The 15,962-nt window shown below is 38.2% G+C and overlaps 1 protein-coding gene across 1 annotated transcript in view; it reads right to left on the reverse strand.

The window, feature by feature from the left end:
* Positions 1 to 15,962, reverse strand: part of LOC120293491 (vesicle-fusing ATPase-like) — a 28,545-nt gene that overhangs the window by 9,424 nt on the left and 3,159 nt on the right. The gene's annotated exons all lie outside the window — the stretch shown is intronic.

Genomic DNA, 15,962 nt, shown 5'->3' on the forward strand with positions numbered 1-15,962 from the left:
TCTACAGATTTCTTCTTCCACGAAGAATATCAAATTAATATGAGGTTGTCCAGGATGTGGAACTTCATTAGACCAGTAGATTTGTGATCTTCGAGGCATTGATGATTCTTTTCACACTTAATCACAATGTTTGAATTCATATGTTGCGAAAATATTCAAGTAGTTCATGGCTCAACCAAATATGCCCATAAATGAGCATGAATTGGTGCATCTCATGACTTGCTCTGTTAGGGAAAGGCCCGCACTTTTGTCAATCTTGAACAAAACCGCCATTTTACCTGTTTGACAAAAATGGATGACTAAGTTAGTTGTTGCGCAAGAAATCCCTATTGGAACGATTACAACCTTACCCCATCAAAGCATCGTTCTACGGATCAACCTACAAAAGCGATTAAGTGAAGAGATAAAGTATTATGCAAGTTCTTCTTGAAACTCATTTTCACACATTTTGAAGCTAAGGCATAAAACTCAGCCCAGAGGGTCCGTTTGAAACACTTCAAGTGTTTTAAAGAATATAACTTTTATGAACTCTAATTTTATTATTAGAAAATGTGAGTTGTATGATTTACAAAAGCATTTGATTGGGTTCACAATCAAAACTCAAAACGCAAAACACGGTTCCTAATAGGAATAATGACAAGGATAAAGTACAAGAAGCTCTTTCGTAGAGGAGCATAATAAGCACAATTCTTGTCATAGCTTTAAAGTCCACTTTTGGCATGGCCAAGCAAGAGGAGTTCAAGGAATGGTTGTCACGCATGACCTGCGAAAGGAAGATAATGTCAGTATATGAATGAAAAATTGATCTTTCAATAAAGCCGCCTCTTACAATGAAATCAAGGCGATGATACCTTCTCCGTAGTATCCACTTATGAGAATTTGGTATTTCGTCAAGATTTTATTAGTAAGAGGAGATTTCATTAAATGATCGATCCGCGGCTATCAATTGGATGCCCACTCTGTTCAAAAAGTTTCATACATAAATGGGGCATTGATTTTGAAAGATTAATTTGTAATTTCACTCATGCAAAGGTGAGGTGATTTTTATTTTGAGAAATCAATACACAAAATGGGATTTGAATTTGAATTTTGAAATGTGACCAAGAAAGAATTTTATTGAAAATTTGATTTTAATTCTATGCCCCAAAATGTAATCTTGACTTGGAAGAATTTCTATACAAAATGTGACTTTGAGTTCACAATTGAAAACAAAAACATTTGTTTTATGGGGTTAGATCAAAGGTATTTGAAATGTTTATTTATTAAGAGTGAGAGCCAAGCCTATATCGCTAAGGGCATTCCATTGATTTCCGCGAATCTCAAAAGATGAAAATTTCAATTTGAATTGAGCAAGTAGATGGAGAAACCATACTTACAGTGGGTGAAGAGACATTTTTTTTTCCAATCACATAGACATGCGGATGTAAACTTGTGAGGTTTGACGCATAAAGGAGGAATTCTAAAGGCTTAAAGTCCCCATTTTGATTAGATCAAAAGAGTTTTCCCCACTCCACTCTTACGTCGGACAGTTCTCTTTATCATTAATCAAAATGAGCGGGACCAAAAGTGGATAACCATGGGTCATTCCCCGCACGGGTTCCATCTTTTGGCACCTTCTATGGGCTTCCTAATGCGATCGGGGTTTTAGATCGCGGGTTGTGTGTGTAAATGTGTAGTGCTAAGATAAGTATAAAGGCACACACATCGATTGATATCCAAACAACACTTCAATTTCATCCATATAGGCATACATTCCTACGCCTCCCTACAAAAGAGATGGGTTAACAAACACTCCACCCCTTATTACTCCAAACCTACAAAAACATTTAACACATTGTTAGCGGACTAACCTTGTTTTCCACGCGACTTTGACACGCGCTATCAAATGAAGACCATGTTAGTGAACAACCAACCAAGTTATTACGGCCTAAGTCCTCTAAAGTTTGCAACCAAGTCCCCAGTGGAGTCGCCAAGCTGTCATGACCTCTTTTTTTCCGTCCGGGGGAAAAGGAAGAGGGTTTAGGGGTATTTGCCTAAAGAGGCGGACCAATGGCCCTAGATTAGGCGCGGGCTCTCCCAAGCCCATACCTCGCGCGACATTGGATTTTGAATTTTAATTCTTAACAACCTATGTAATTCTAGGAGTCGCCACTAGCCTATTGGGGTCGGCTAGAAACCAATCAAGACACGGGAGTGTTGTCTTGATTCCTACGCAACCAGAGATTTCTAGGAACGGGGACTTGTTTACGCCAATGTTTCTATTAGCGCCCTTGCGGTACCACTAACTTGAAAGGTTGTTTATCTAAATGGCCACACAATCTTGATTACCAATTATAATCTTTATGAAACCACTAAGTGTCCATGCAAATGTTTTTGTAGTTTTTTTTTTAATGTCTAGACTAATCCTAACATAATTTAGAAGAGAAATTTACACTCAAATTAATGAAAAGCGGCGCGTAGGTAAATATCCAAGAAATTGAAATGACTTGAAAATAAATGCGGAAAAGGTAAACCCGATACAAGTCGGGCAAATAATATTACATGGCCTTGTTAACACGCCCCGAGACAGGACCCCCGTGAGCAAAATGGAAATTTAAATATGCATGAAATTACTCTAGATGCATGAAATTACTTTAAATAGTTTTAATCTACGCAAAATGAATTATTTACAAAAATGGTTATAAAATACCAAAATAGCATTAAATTAGGAAAATGACCTTTTAAAATTAGGAAAATTTCATATATGTCATTTATATCCTAATTTGATGCTATCTAACATTTTTTTTTATATTTTTTGAAATTTTCATATTTTTCTCTTTTTTTAATTATTATTTAAAATAATAATAATAATAATTTCCTTAAACCGATCTATGCTAACATGGAGTAACACAGCACATGAATATCACAATAATCAAGCTCAAATCGACCGTTTCAAGATCGAAGCTTAGTTTGGACATTTTGTCGAACACTTGGTGTGCATTAAACTAGCCCCAATAGCCTCTTTGGGCCATGTTTGCGGCCTTCAATCTCAACTCATGAGCAATCTTATGTGGAACTAAAGTATCAAGATTATACTACCACATGCAAAGAGCAAGATTAGATAGAAATCATAACTTAAAACACATAAGAACCAAGCTGAAATCGTCCTCTAATATGCGGGTTTGAGCTGATTTTGCAAATCTGGGTTTGAACCCAAGTCAAGCAAACAGGTTGCATGCCCATATTCAAACCCCAACACTCATCGCATACGAGATCTAAAGGAAACATTACTTGATCCGAGTGAAAGTAGGTAACATGAGCTTTCAAATGCAATAAACATCACAGAGAATGACCCACCGAACAACATCAAAACGACCTCTCCAAGAAGCACACATGCAACACTCTTGAAGAGATTTCAAACACTTAGAAAAATTTCAACCTCAGAAATCAGTTTTTCGAGCTGGTTTTCCTCTTGATTTTCATGATCAAAACATGCTCAAACTCGAACAAACATACATCTAGGATGCTTACCTTGCTTCCTAGTTTCTTTTTCAAGTGGTTCTTGGCCGATGAAACCGACAAATTATCCTCGGGGCCTGTGGAAGTTGGCTTCTTCAACTGGAAATGAGATCTGCAAAAAAAAGAACTGACAACGAAGGTTTTCGTTGAGCTCTAAATTAGACTTCAAGACGTATTTTGTTGGAAAATTGACACCACGCCAAACTATATGTATTCTAGTTTGGGATAAAAGTCAATATTTTCCTCATTTGTCTCTCAAATTTCTCAAAAACACTGGCTTTCCTCACTCGTGACCAACCAGTCTCGACACTTAGAAAAATTTTCGGACTTTCTTGGCCCGACAGGAGGGCACTGTTTCGGGGGCTTTAGGAGGCCTTCCCGATCTCCATTTGGACGTGCGACCTATGGATGGAAATATATTTGAGTGAAGTTTCACTCTCTAGTTTAAGGTTTTGGCTAATTTTGGCTGAAGTTTGCGAAAATCTCACTTTTCTCTCAAAAGGTTGGTCTGGAATTTCTGGGTTTGCTTTGCTGGAGTTGCTTCTGAGGGCCTCTTTGGGGGACGATTCCGAGCTCTCTACTCTCCCTCTCGTCTCCTCTCTCTCCTCTCTCGAAATACCTTGCTTCCCTGACGTTATCCCCCGAATTGGAGGATTTTTGGTCGGCCTTTTGTCCACCTACCCAGCCTGTCAACTGACCCAGCTCACCCACTTTCTGACTTAGCCAAAATTTTCAAATTTCGCAGCTGTTGAGTGTCCGGATTTGGTGCGATTTTCCCGTGCCTGCAGCAGCTTATCTCTGACCAATGCTTGTCCACTTGCAGTACCAATGATGGTCTTCCATCACGTGCAGAGATCGGGCTGGTTGGGCAGGTGAGGAGGATATGGTGGGGCCACCAATATGCCTACTTAGCAGCTCCGAATTAAGACCTAATCATGGGCTGGGTTTTGGTAACTAGTTTGAGTGCTTTAACATTAATTTGGCTGCGGTTTTTGATCAATTAGCAAGTAAATGTATAGTAGTTTAAGATCTCAACCAGATTTTGCAATTGTGCCCACCCAATTTTGCAAGAAAGTCCCTCAAACTTAGCCATTTTTTATCCGAAAATACCCAACTCAAGGCAAATTTGGTCTTTTTGGCTCGATTTGATTGATTCGAGTTGGCCCAAATTCAATTTCAACTTAATTGGTGACCAAGATGATGATTTACGGGCTCGGGCGCAAATTTTGCAAAATTTGCGAATTGGTCCCTCAACTTTTGGAAATTGCATTTTGGCCCCAACTTGCCATTTGAATTCCAATCTAACCTCCTGGGCTTGGCTAGTCACATTTAGATCATTGGCCCCAACTTTTTTTTTTTTTTTTTTTTAATCTTTTTTTTTTTCAATTTTTTTAAAGTAAAAACATCTTCCATTTAAAATACTATATTAAATACCTAGATAATCTACATGCAATAATTAATTAATTAATTTTAAAATTTTTTTTTTTTAGGTGTCAACAGCTGCCCCTCTTTGCAAGGAAGCTCGAAGAGATTTCTTTCAAAGATAACGTGACACCTAATTTTTTGTTTTTTTTTTTTTTTTGTTTTTTTGTTTTTTTTTTAACAATAGTAAAATGAAAATGCAATGTGAAGAGCGTGGTTTAGGGATGTACCTATGAACAATTTGAAAATTGTGGTTTAAGGATATACCCACAAACCTTGTGGTTTAAGGCAGTCCCACGAACCTTGTGGTTTAAGGCAGACCCACTAACCGTGTGGTTTAAGGCAGTCCCACGAACCGTGTGGTTTAAGGCAGTCCCACTAACCTTGTGGTTTAAGGCAGTCCACTAACCGTGTGGTTTAAGGTAGTCCCACTAACCGTGTGGTTTAAGGCAAACCCACTAACCTTGTGGTTTAAGGCAGTCCCACTAACCGTGTGGTTTAAGGTAGTCCCACTAACCCGTGTGGTTTAAGGCAGTCCCACTAACCCGTGTGGTTTAAGGCAGTCCCACTAACCTTGTGGTTTAAGGCAGTCCACTAACCGTGTGGTTTAAGGTAGTCCCACTAACCGTGTGGTTTAAGGCAAACCCACTAACCTCAAACCCACTAACCTTGTGGTTTAATGCAGTCCCACTAACCGTGTGGTTTAAGGCAATCCCACTAACCGTGTAAATTGTATGATTTTAGGATGACCAAGAACCTCTTGAAAATGCATGGTTTAAGGCTAACCCATGAACCCTTTGAAATTATGTCTTGAAAATGCATGGTTTGAGGCTAACCCATGAACCTTTTGGAATTGTGTGGTTTAAGGATAACCAAGAACCTCTTGAAAGTGCATGGTTTCGGACTAACCTATGAACCCTTTGGAATTGCATGGTTTAAGGGTAACCAAGAACCTCTTGAAAGTGCATGGTTTAAGACTAACCTATGAACCCTTTGAAATTGCATGGTTTAAGGGTAACCAAGAATGCATGGTTTAAGGCTAACCCATGAACCATTTGAAATTGCAAGGTTTAAGGATAACCAAGAACCTTTTGAAAATGCATGGTTTAAGGCTAACCCATGAACCCTTTGGAATTGCATGGTTAAGGGTAACCAAGAACCTTTTGAAAATGCATGGTTTAAGGCTAACCCATGAACCATTTGAAATTGTGTTTTGAAAATGCATGGTTTAATGTTGACCCATGAACTCTTTGAAATTGCATGGTTTAAGGGTAATCAAGAACATTTTGGAAGTGCATGGTTTAAGGCTAACCAATGAACCTTTTGGAATTGCATGGTTTAAGGGTAACCAAGAACCTCTTGAAAGTGCATGGTTTAAGGCTAACCAATGAACCTTTTGGAATTGCAAGGTTTAAGGATAACCAAGAACCTTTTGAAAATGCGTGGTTTAAGGCTAACCCATAAATCCTTTGAAATTGCAAGATTTAAGGATAACTAGGAACCTTTTGAAAATTGCACGGTTTAAAGCTAACCCATGAACCATTTGGAATTACATGGTTTAAGGAAAACCAAGAACCTCTTGAAAATGCATGGTTTAAGGCTAACTCATAAACCCTTTGAAATTGCAAGGTTTAAGGATAACCAAGAACCTTTTGAAAATGCATGGTTTAAGGCTAACCCATGAACCCTTTGGAATTGCATGGTTTAAGGATAACCAAGAACCTCTTGAAAATGCATGGTTTAAGGCTAACCCATGAACCCTTGAAAATTGCATGGTTTAAAGGTAACCAAGAACCTTTTGAAAATGCATGGTTTAAGGCTAACCCATGAACCCTTTGAAATTGCAAGATTTAAGGATAACCAAGAACCTTTTGAAAATTGCATGGTTTAAGGCTAATCCAAGAACCCTTTAGAATTGCATGGTTTAAGGATAACCAAGAACCTCTTGAAAATGCATGGTTTAAGGCTAACTCATAAACCCTTTGAAATTGCAAGGTTTAAGGATAACCAAGAACCTTTTGAAAATTGCATGGTTTAAGGCTAACCCATGAACCCTTTGAAATTGCAAGGTTTTAGGATAACCAAGAACCTTTTGAAAATGCATGGTTTAAGGCTAACCCAGAACCCTTTTGCAAAATGAACCTTTTGAAAATGCATGGTTTAAGGCTAACCCATGAACCCTTTGAAATTGCAAGATTTAAGGATAACCAAGAACCTTTTGAAAATTGCATGGTTTAAGGCTAATCCAAGAACCCTTTGAATTGCATGGTTTAAGGATAACCAAGAACCTTTTGAAAATTGCATGGTTTAAGGCTAATCCATGAACCCTTTGGATAACCAAGAACCTTTGAAAATGCATGGTTTAAGGCTAATCCATGAACCCTTTGAAATTGAGGAGGAACTGTCATTCGAGAATATTCTGAAATGGATACGCACATCAAATAGTATTCATTATAACAAGTATTCTAGTAGCGAAAGCATGCTAGATGAGGTCAATTTCAACATGTCATTAGAAACACTATCAAAAGTGTATCGGTAATGAGAAAACAATGATTGCATAAACAAATCAAACTAATTCCGACAACTTGACAAACTCGCAAAACTGTCATCACGCTCGAATGATATCATTAATCGTCAAATTCTCTTGGGAGAAAAGTCCTTGTCGAAATGACCCGACTTATGAGAAAGGTTTGTTAAGTATGCCAAGCGAAGATCCCTAGTCAGAAAGGGCTTCTCGCATATCTTCAAGAAAATGGCTGTTTGATCCCATCTGTTCATGTGGGAAATAAATTGATCACTCAACCTCACTCTTCCAGTGCGCAAGGCTTTGAATCATTTGCAATAAGTACACATTGACCAATCAAAGAGGTCTTTTAGAAGGACCGTAGTGCAGGTTTGATCATGGTTTTAGCAATGGATAAGCATCATTGGCTATGAAATGAATTAATCACTGATCGACATCTCCGCCGGGTTTACAAGTCAAGAAACCTTAAGATGAGATAAGACAACCTTACTCTCACTTCTTCGAGTGGCATCTTCTTTAGGAAGTCCTTATTTCCACTTTGAATCATCCCAATCTGAAGAGACTTTGGGGAGTAGGTTGTAATGTTGGATTGGTGAAAGGCTCAAAAGGTTCAACACTTTTTTCGAAGAGGGATTTGAGAGTTGGTGATTATCATGGCATCATTACCATATCATCCATTTTTTTTAAAGCACTCAATGGTTAGAATTCAAATTGTCTCGAAAGTCCTTTGACTAATCATCTTAACATAATGGCTTTTGCATTTGCAATGATTTTCTTTTCAATGCAGGCATTTTTTTTTGCCATTTTTGCTTTCACAAAGATATTCCTCTTGATGCAATTGTTTTTCTTCCACTCTCTCTCCCTTTTTTTTTTTTTTGTGGGCATTGGCCTTGCTTTTACTAGGCACACTGCTTTTTCATGCCCCTTAATTTTCACTTGACTTTTGTTCTTTCAAGCTTTTTGAGCTCTTGGGACTTTCAAGATGCTTTTCATATCCTCATATAAACACCAATGCATTGGTAAATCATGTGCCCCGCCCCGATGTGGGGAGATAATCACCATTCGGGTTTTAGAAATGAATAGTTAGGCTCAATATGGTTTAAGCAAAGGGTATCGGTGTCTGGGTAGAGAAAAGAATGCTCTTCTTCACCTTGGGATGCTTCGAGCTTCCATAAGAATTCACTTGAAGTTACCACAAAAAAGATTTGTGCAAGTGAGAGTAAAGAAACCTTTCTCATCTTTCCTCTCCAAATAATGTCAACCCAAACCTCCATAATTGCCCCATCGTAGGGTGGTTCTTGACAAGGGTATTTTGTAGAAAATTCTTCACATTAAAAGGCTCGAATGGGCTAACTATTGTCACCTGTAGTGTGTATGATAGAGGAAAGAAATGCCTCTTATCATCTTGATCTATGTACCTATTGCGAATGAATTCATTGACCTCAAACAACACGAGCTTTCTTTTTCACTCAAATTCCGAGTGTTTAAAGGACATGTTTGGAAATGGGTTGCCTTTCCTCATCCTAAGTGTTTCTCGCTTGGCATAAGCAACATCGCCTTTCATTTTTGTTGAGATCATCTGAGTGGATTAATCTCCATAGGGAATTTTGATTCAAAATGAGCTATTCATCGAGTGGATGGACAATTTAAAGGTAAAGAAGATTTTTGCAAACTTTGTGGAAAAGTTGTTTCTTCAATTTCCATTTTTTGTGCTTGTTTCTTGAAAAACAATAAATGTTCTTTTTTGCAATGGAAATTCTTCATTTGTTTTCCATTTGATTTTGAGAAGAAGGGTACTTACCTGCCTTAGTAGTCGGCGACCCTACGAAGAACAAAAGGAATGTGTTAGTACATGAATCCTCGGGATTGTAAAATTGGAACGATACAACATTACCTTTGGTTAATTTCACCATTTGGGCAGCAAACAACAACATGAACCTATTGTTTTAAGGCTTGAAGAGATTCTCGGTCTTTGGTCTCATTAGTTCAAGCATTTTCCCTCTTTTTGCAAAAATAAGAGATGAAAAAGTTTTTATTTATTTATTTATTATTATTTTTACATGGCAACCTTGTTGCCATTTCTGGGGATCGAACCCCGTACCTCTCGGACCGTTCATTCATTCCCATACCACCAGGCCGAAGCGCTGGTAGTGTCTATGGGGCGCTTCTTTTTTTATTTAATTGAACCGGCTCTAGAACGACACATATTTTAAGCCAACTTAGGTGACTTTGTCATGTGTTAACTCCACATGCTTACTTTGTCGATATAGATTATGCTTAATCAATTTCTCGATTTTGTTCCTCGAATACCAACGCTTCCTGTTAAACAAAGGAACTACGTCAAAAATGAAGTTTAGATGAGGCATTTTGGAAACGATACCGAATTACCCTTCTCCTACATCTGACTTTAAATGTCTTGTGTTTCCTCTTCATGTGCCTTTGCTCTTTAGGTGTTAACATTTCCTTGAAGATCTCCCTTCAAATGGTGTTATCAATCCACTCATTCTAAGTGGGCGTCAAAGATGAAAGGAGAGGGGTACTCCTTGTTTCGACATGTGAGGGCATTGCTTCGTGGATATTTTACTCCATTTATTCCATCAAAATGGATGGTTAGGCCTTAACATGCCTTCTTGGTATAAGGTGTTGCTCCAACGGTCAATGTGCACCTTTTCCTACAAGAGATAGGGCATGTTACTTATATTCCAAAATTGAATTGGACTAATTTAGAAACGATACTCCCTTTTCGTGCTGAATCAATTGACTATGTTTCATCTTGCTCATGGGTGAGATTGCTCTCTACTTTGAAGTGATTTGCCCCATTCATCAACTACAAGGAAAAAGAGACGAATATGTTATTTTCATACTCGACGTGATTCATTTTAGGAACGGTATACTCCTTTTACGGCATATATGATGACTGCGTTCCATCTCGTTTCCTTGGCTATGGAGAGGGATTTGCTTTCATGATTGACAGTGATTCACTTGGCAAATGTCTATTCCATTTGAAATTTTCCCCTTTTAGAAGTCGGGTGACTCAGGCATTGCATGCCCCCGATCCATTTTATGGCCATCTGCCCCAATTAAAATTTCCTACACATATGGAAACAATGTATTATTTCCACTCTTAGGTACATTAAGTTTAGGAACGAAGTACACCCTTTTTAAAGTCGGGCAATTCCGCATCTCATCGTATCTTTGTGGAAGAAGGGAGATATTGTCCTTATGGTCGAATGTATGCCACATTGAGTTAGATAACTTGTCCATATGCAGCTTCATTATGTTGGATTGATGAATCTTCATTTCATTTGAATCCTTCATGCTTTACTTGGTTTCCCGTATCCCTTTTAGGCTAGGTGATTTTCGCCATTTTTGCTGCATCAATGCATTTCCCATTTCACAATCTGTAAGCATGGGTGGCTATGTCAGTTTATGAATGAGTTGTTTTGACTTTTGGAACGAACACACCCTTTTTTTTTAGAGATCGTGTGATTCTAGACCAGGTTGTCCTCCCAATGTAATCTTGTTGCTTGCCAGTAATTTGCCTCACTAAAATCTGCACAAAGTGCAAGGACAAGTCATTCCTAAAATAAATCGAATTTAACTTGAAACGATTACCACCTTTTATTTGAAGGCAACATTTGATGACCGATTCTTGCTTGTGTACATCTACATTTTGAAGTGTTGTCTTGCATACCACCAATAATCATCTCCATACAGGATTGGATGCCAAGAAACCGTTGGAAGTGTAGGGATTGCATATGCTTCTTGTTCGCAGCCAACGAAGTAGTTTGTTGCCAAAGAATGTCTACAAATTTCTTCTTCCACGAAGAATGTCAAATTAATATGAGGTTGTCCAGGATGTGGAACTTCATTAGACCAGTAGATTTGTGATCTTCGAGGCATTGATGATTCTTTTCACACTTAATCACAATGTTTGAATTCATATGTTGCGAAAATATTCAAGTAGTTCATGGCTCAACCAAATATGCCCATAAATGAGCATGAATTGGTGCATCTCATGACTTGCTCTGTTAGGGAAAGGCCCGCACTTTTGTCAATCTTGAACAAAACCGCCATTTTGCCTGTTTGACAAAAATGGATGACTAAGTTAGTTGTTGCGCAAGAAATCCCTATTGGAACGATTACAACCTTACCCCATCAAAGCATCGTTCTACGGATCAACCTAAAAAGCGATTAAGTGAAGAGATAAAGTATTATGCAAGTTCTTCTTGAAACTCATTTTCACACATTTTGAAGCTAAGGCATAAAACTCAGCCCATAGAGGGTCCGTTTGAAACACTTCAAGTGTTTTAAAGAATATAACTTTTATGAACTCTAATTTTATTATTAGAAAATGTGAGTTGTATGATTTACAAAAGCATTTGATTGGGTTCACAATCAAAACTCAAAACGCAAAACACGGTTCCTAATAGGAATAATGACAAGGATAAAGTACAAGAAGCTCTTTCGTAGAGGAGCATAATAAGCACAATTCTTGTCCTAGCTTTAAAGTCCACTTTTGGCATGGCCAAGCAAGAGGAGTTCAAGGAATGGTTGTCACGCATGACCTGCGAAAGGAAGATAATGTCGGTATATGAATGAAAAATTGATCTTTCAATAAAGCCGCCTCTTACAATGAAATCAAGGCGATGATACCTTCTCCGTAGTATCCACTTATGAGAATTTGGTATTTCGTCAAGATTTTATTAGTAAGAGGAGATTTCATTAAATGATCGATCCGCGGCTATCAATTGAATGCCCACTCTTGTTCAAAAGTTTCATACATAAATGGGGCATTGATTTTGAAAGATTAATTTGTAATTTCACTCATGCAAAGGTGAGGTGATTTTTATTTTGAGAAATCAATACACAAAATGGGATTTGAATTTTTTTTTTTGAAATGTGACCAAGAAAGAATTTTATTGAAAATTTGATTTTAATTCTATGCCCCAAAATGTAATCTTGACTTGGAAGAATTTCTATACAAAATGTGACTTTGAGTTCACAATTGAAAACAAAAACATTTGTTTTATGGGGTTAGATCAAAGGTATTTGAAATGTTTATTTATTAAGAGTGAGAGCCAAGCCTATATCGCTAAGGGCATTCCATTGATTTCCGCGAATCTCAAAAAATGAAAATTTCAATTTGAATTGAGCAAGTAGATGGAGAAATCATACTTACAAAGTGGGTGAAGAGACATTTTTTTTTTCAATCACATAGACATGCGGATGTAAACTTGTGAGGTTTGACGCATAAAGGTGGAATTCTAAAGGCTTAAAGTCCCCATTTTGATTAGATCAAAAGAGTTTTCCCCACTCCGCGCTTACGTCGGACAGTTCTCTTTATCATTAATCAAAATGAGCGGGACCAAAAGTGGATAACCATGGGTCATTCCCCGCACGGGTTCCATCTTTTGGCACCTTCTATGGGCTTCCTAATGCGATCGGGGTTTTAGATCGCGGGTTGTGTGTGTAAATGTGTAGTGCTAAGATAAGTATAAAGGCACACACATCGATTGATATCCAAACAACACTTCAATTTCATCCATATAGGCATACATTCCTACGCCTCCCTACAAAAGAGATGGGTTAACAAACACTCCACCCCTTATTACTCCAAACCTACAAAAACATTTAACACATTGTTAGCGGACTAACCTTGTTTTCCACGCGACTTTGACACGCGCTATCAAATGAAGACCATGTTAGTGAACAACCAACCAAGTTATTACGGCCTAAGTCCTCTAAGGTTTGCAACCAAGTCCCCGGTGGAGTCGCCAAGCTGTCATGACCTCTTTTTTTCCGTCCGGGGGAAAAGGAAGAGGGTTTAGGGGTATTTGCCTAAAGAGGCGGACCAATGGCCCTAGATTAGGCGCGGGCTCTCCCAAGCCCATACCTCGCGTAACATTGGATTTTGAATTTTAATTCTTAACAACCTATGTAATTCTAGGAGTCGCCACTAGCCTATTGGGGTCGACTAGAAACCAATCAAGACACGGGAGTGTTGTCTTGATTCCTACGCAACCAGAGATTTCTAAGAACGGGGACTTGTTTACGCCAATGTTTCTATTAACGCCCTTGCGGTACCACTAACTTGGAAAGTTGTTTATCTAAATGGCCATACAATCTTGATTACCAATTATAATCTTTATGAAACCACTAAGTGTCAATGCAAATGTTTTTGTAGTTTTTTTTTTTTTTAATGTCTAGACTAATCCTAACATAATTTAGAAGAGAAATTTACATTCAAATTAATGAAAAGCGGCGCGTAAGTAAACATTCAAGAAATTGAAATGACTTGAAAATAAATGCGGAAAAGGTGAACTCGATACAAGTCGAGCAAATAATATTACATGGCCTTGTTATCACGCCCCGAGACAGGACCCCCATGAGCAAAATGAAAATTTAAATATGCATGAAATTACTCTAGATGCATGAAATTACTTTAAATAGTTTTAATCTACGCAAAATGAATTATTTACAAAAATGGTTATAAAATACCAAAATAGCATTAAATTAGGAAAATGACTTTTAAAATTAGGAAAATTTCATATATGTCATTTATATCCTAATTTGATGCTATCTAACATTTTTTGATATTTTTTGAAATTTTCATATTTTTCTTTTTTTTAATTATTATTTAAAATAAAATAATAATAATAATTCCTTAAACCGATCTATGCTAACATGGAGTAACACAGCACATGAATATCACAATAATCAAGCTCAAATCGACCGTTTCAAGATCGAAGCTTAGTTTGGACATTTTGTCGAACACTTGGTGTGCATTAAACTAGCCCCAATAGCCTCTTTGAGCCATGTTTGCAGCCTTCAATCTCACTCATAAGCAATCTCATGTGGAACTAAAGTATTAAGATTATACTACCACATGCAAAGAACAAGATTAGATAGAAATCATAGCTAAAAACACACTAGAACCAAGCTAAAATCATCCTCAAATACACGGGTTTGAACTGATTTTGCAAATCTGGGTTTGAACCCAAGTCAAACAAACAGGTTACATGCCCATATTCAAGCCCCAACACTCATCGCATACGAGATCTAAAGGAAACATTACTTGATCCGAGTGAAAGTAGGTAACATGAGCTTTCAAATGCAATAAATATCACAGAGAATGACCCACCTAACAACATCAAAACGACCTCTCCAAGAAGCACACATGCAACACTCTTGAAGAGATTTCAAACACTTAGAAAAATTTCAACCTCAGAAATCAGTTTTTCGAGCTGGTTTTCCTCTTGATTTTCATGATCAAAACATGCTCAAACTCGAAAATAAATATATCTAGGGTGCTTACCTTGCTTCCTAGTTTCTTTTTCAAGTGGTTCTTGGCCGATGAAACCGACAAATTATCCTCGGGGGCCTGTGGAAGTTGGCTTCTTCAACTGGAAATGAGATCTGCAAAAAAACGAACTGACAACGAAGGTTTTCGTTGAGCTCTAACATTAGACTTCAAGACGTATTTTGTTGGAAACATTGACACCACGCCAAACTATATGTATTCTAGTTTGGGATAAAAGTCAATATTTTCCTCATTTGTCTCTCAAATTTCTCAAAAACACTGGCTTTCCTCACTCGTGACCAACCAGTCTCGACACTTAGAAAAATTTTCGGACTTTCTTGGCCCGACAGGAGGGCACTGTTTCGGGGGGCTTTAGGAGGCCTTACCGATCTCCATTTTGGACGTGCGACCTATGGATGGAAATATCTTTGAGTGAAGTTTCACTCTCTAGTTTAAGGTTTTGGCTAATTTTGGCTGCAAGTTTGCGAAAATCTCACTTTTCTCTCAGAAGGTTGATCTGGAATTTCTGGGTTTTCTTTTCTGGAGTTGCTTCTGAGGGCCTCTTTGGGGGACGATTCCGAGCTCTCCCCTCTCCCTCTCGTCTCCTCTCTCTCCTCCCTCGAAATACCTTGCTTCCCTGACGTTATCCCCCGAATTGGAGGATTTTTGGTCGGCCTTTTGTCCACCTACCAAGCCTGTCAACTGACCCAGCTCACCCACTTTCTGACTTAGCCAAAATTTTCAAATTTCGCAGCTGTTGAGTGTCCGGATTTGGTGCGATTTTCCCGTGCCTGCAGCAGCTTATCTCTGACCAATGCTTGTCCACTTGCAGTACCAATGATGGTATTCCATCACGTGCAGAGATCGGGCTGGTTGGGCAGGTGAGGAGGATATGGTGGGGCCACCAATATGCCTACTTAGCAGCTCCGAATTAAGACCTAATCATGGGCTGGGTTTTGGTAACTAGTTTGAGTGCTTTAATCCATTAATTTGGCTGCGGTTTTGATCAATTAGCAAGTAAATGTATAGTAGTTTAAGATCTCAACCAGATTTTGCAATTGTGCCCACCCAATTTTGCAAGAAAGTCCCTCAAACTTAGCCATTTTTTTATCCGAAAATACCCAACTCAAGGCAAATTTGGTCTTTTTCGCTCGATTTGATTGATTCGAGTTGGCCCGAATTCAATTTCAACTTAATTGGTGACCAAGATGATGA

This window comes from Eucalyptus grandis, chromosome 5 (genome assembly GCF_016545825.1).
Source record: "Eucalyptus grandis isolate ANBG69807.140 chromosome 5, ASM1654582v1, whole genome shotgun sequence".
In the NCBI taxonomy this organism is placed as follows: Eukaryota; Viridiplantae; Streptophyta; class Magnoliopsida; order Myrtales; family Myrtaceae; genus Eucalyptus; species Eucalyptus grandis.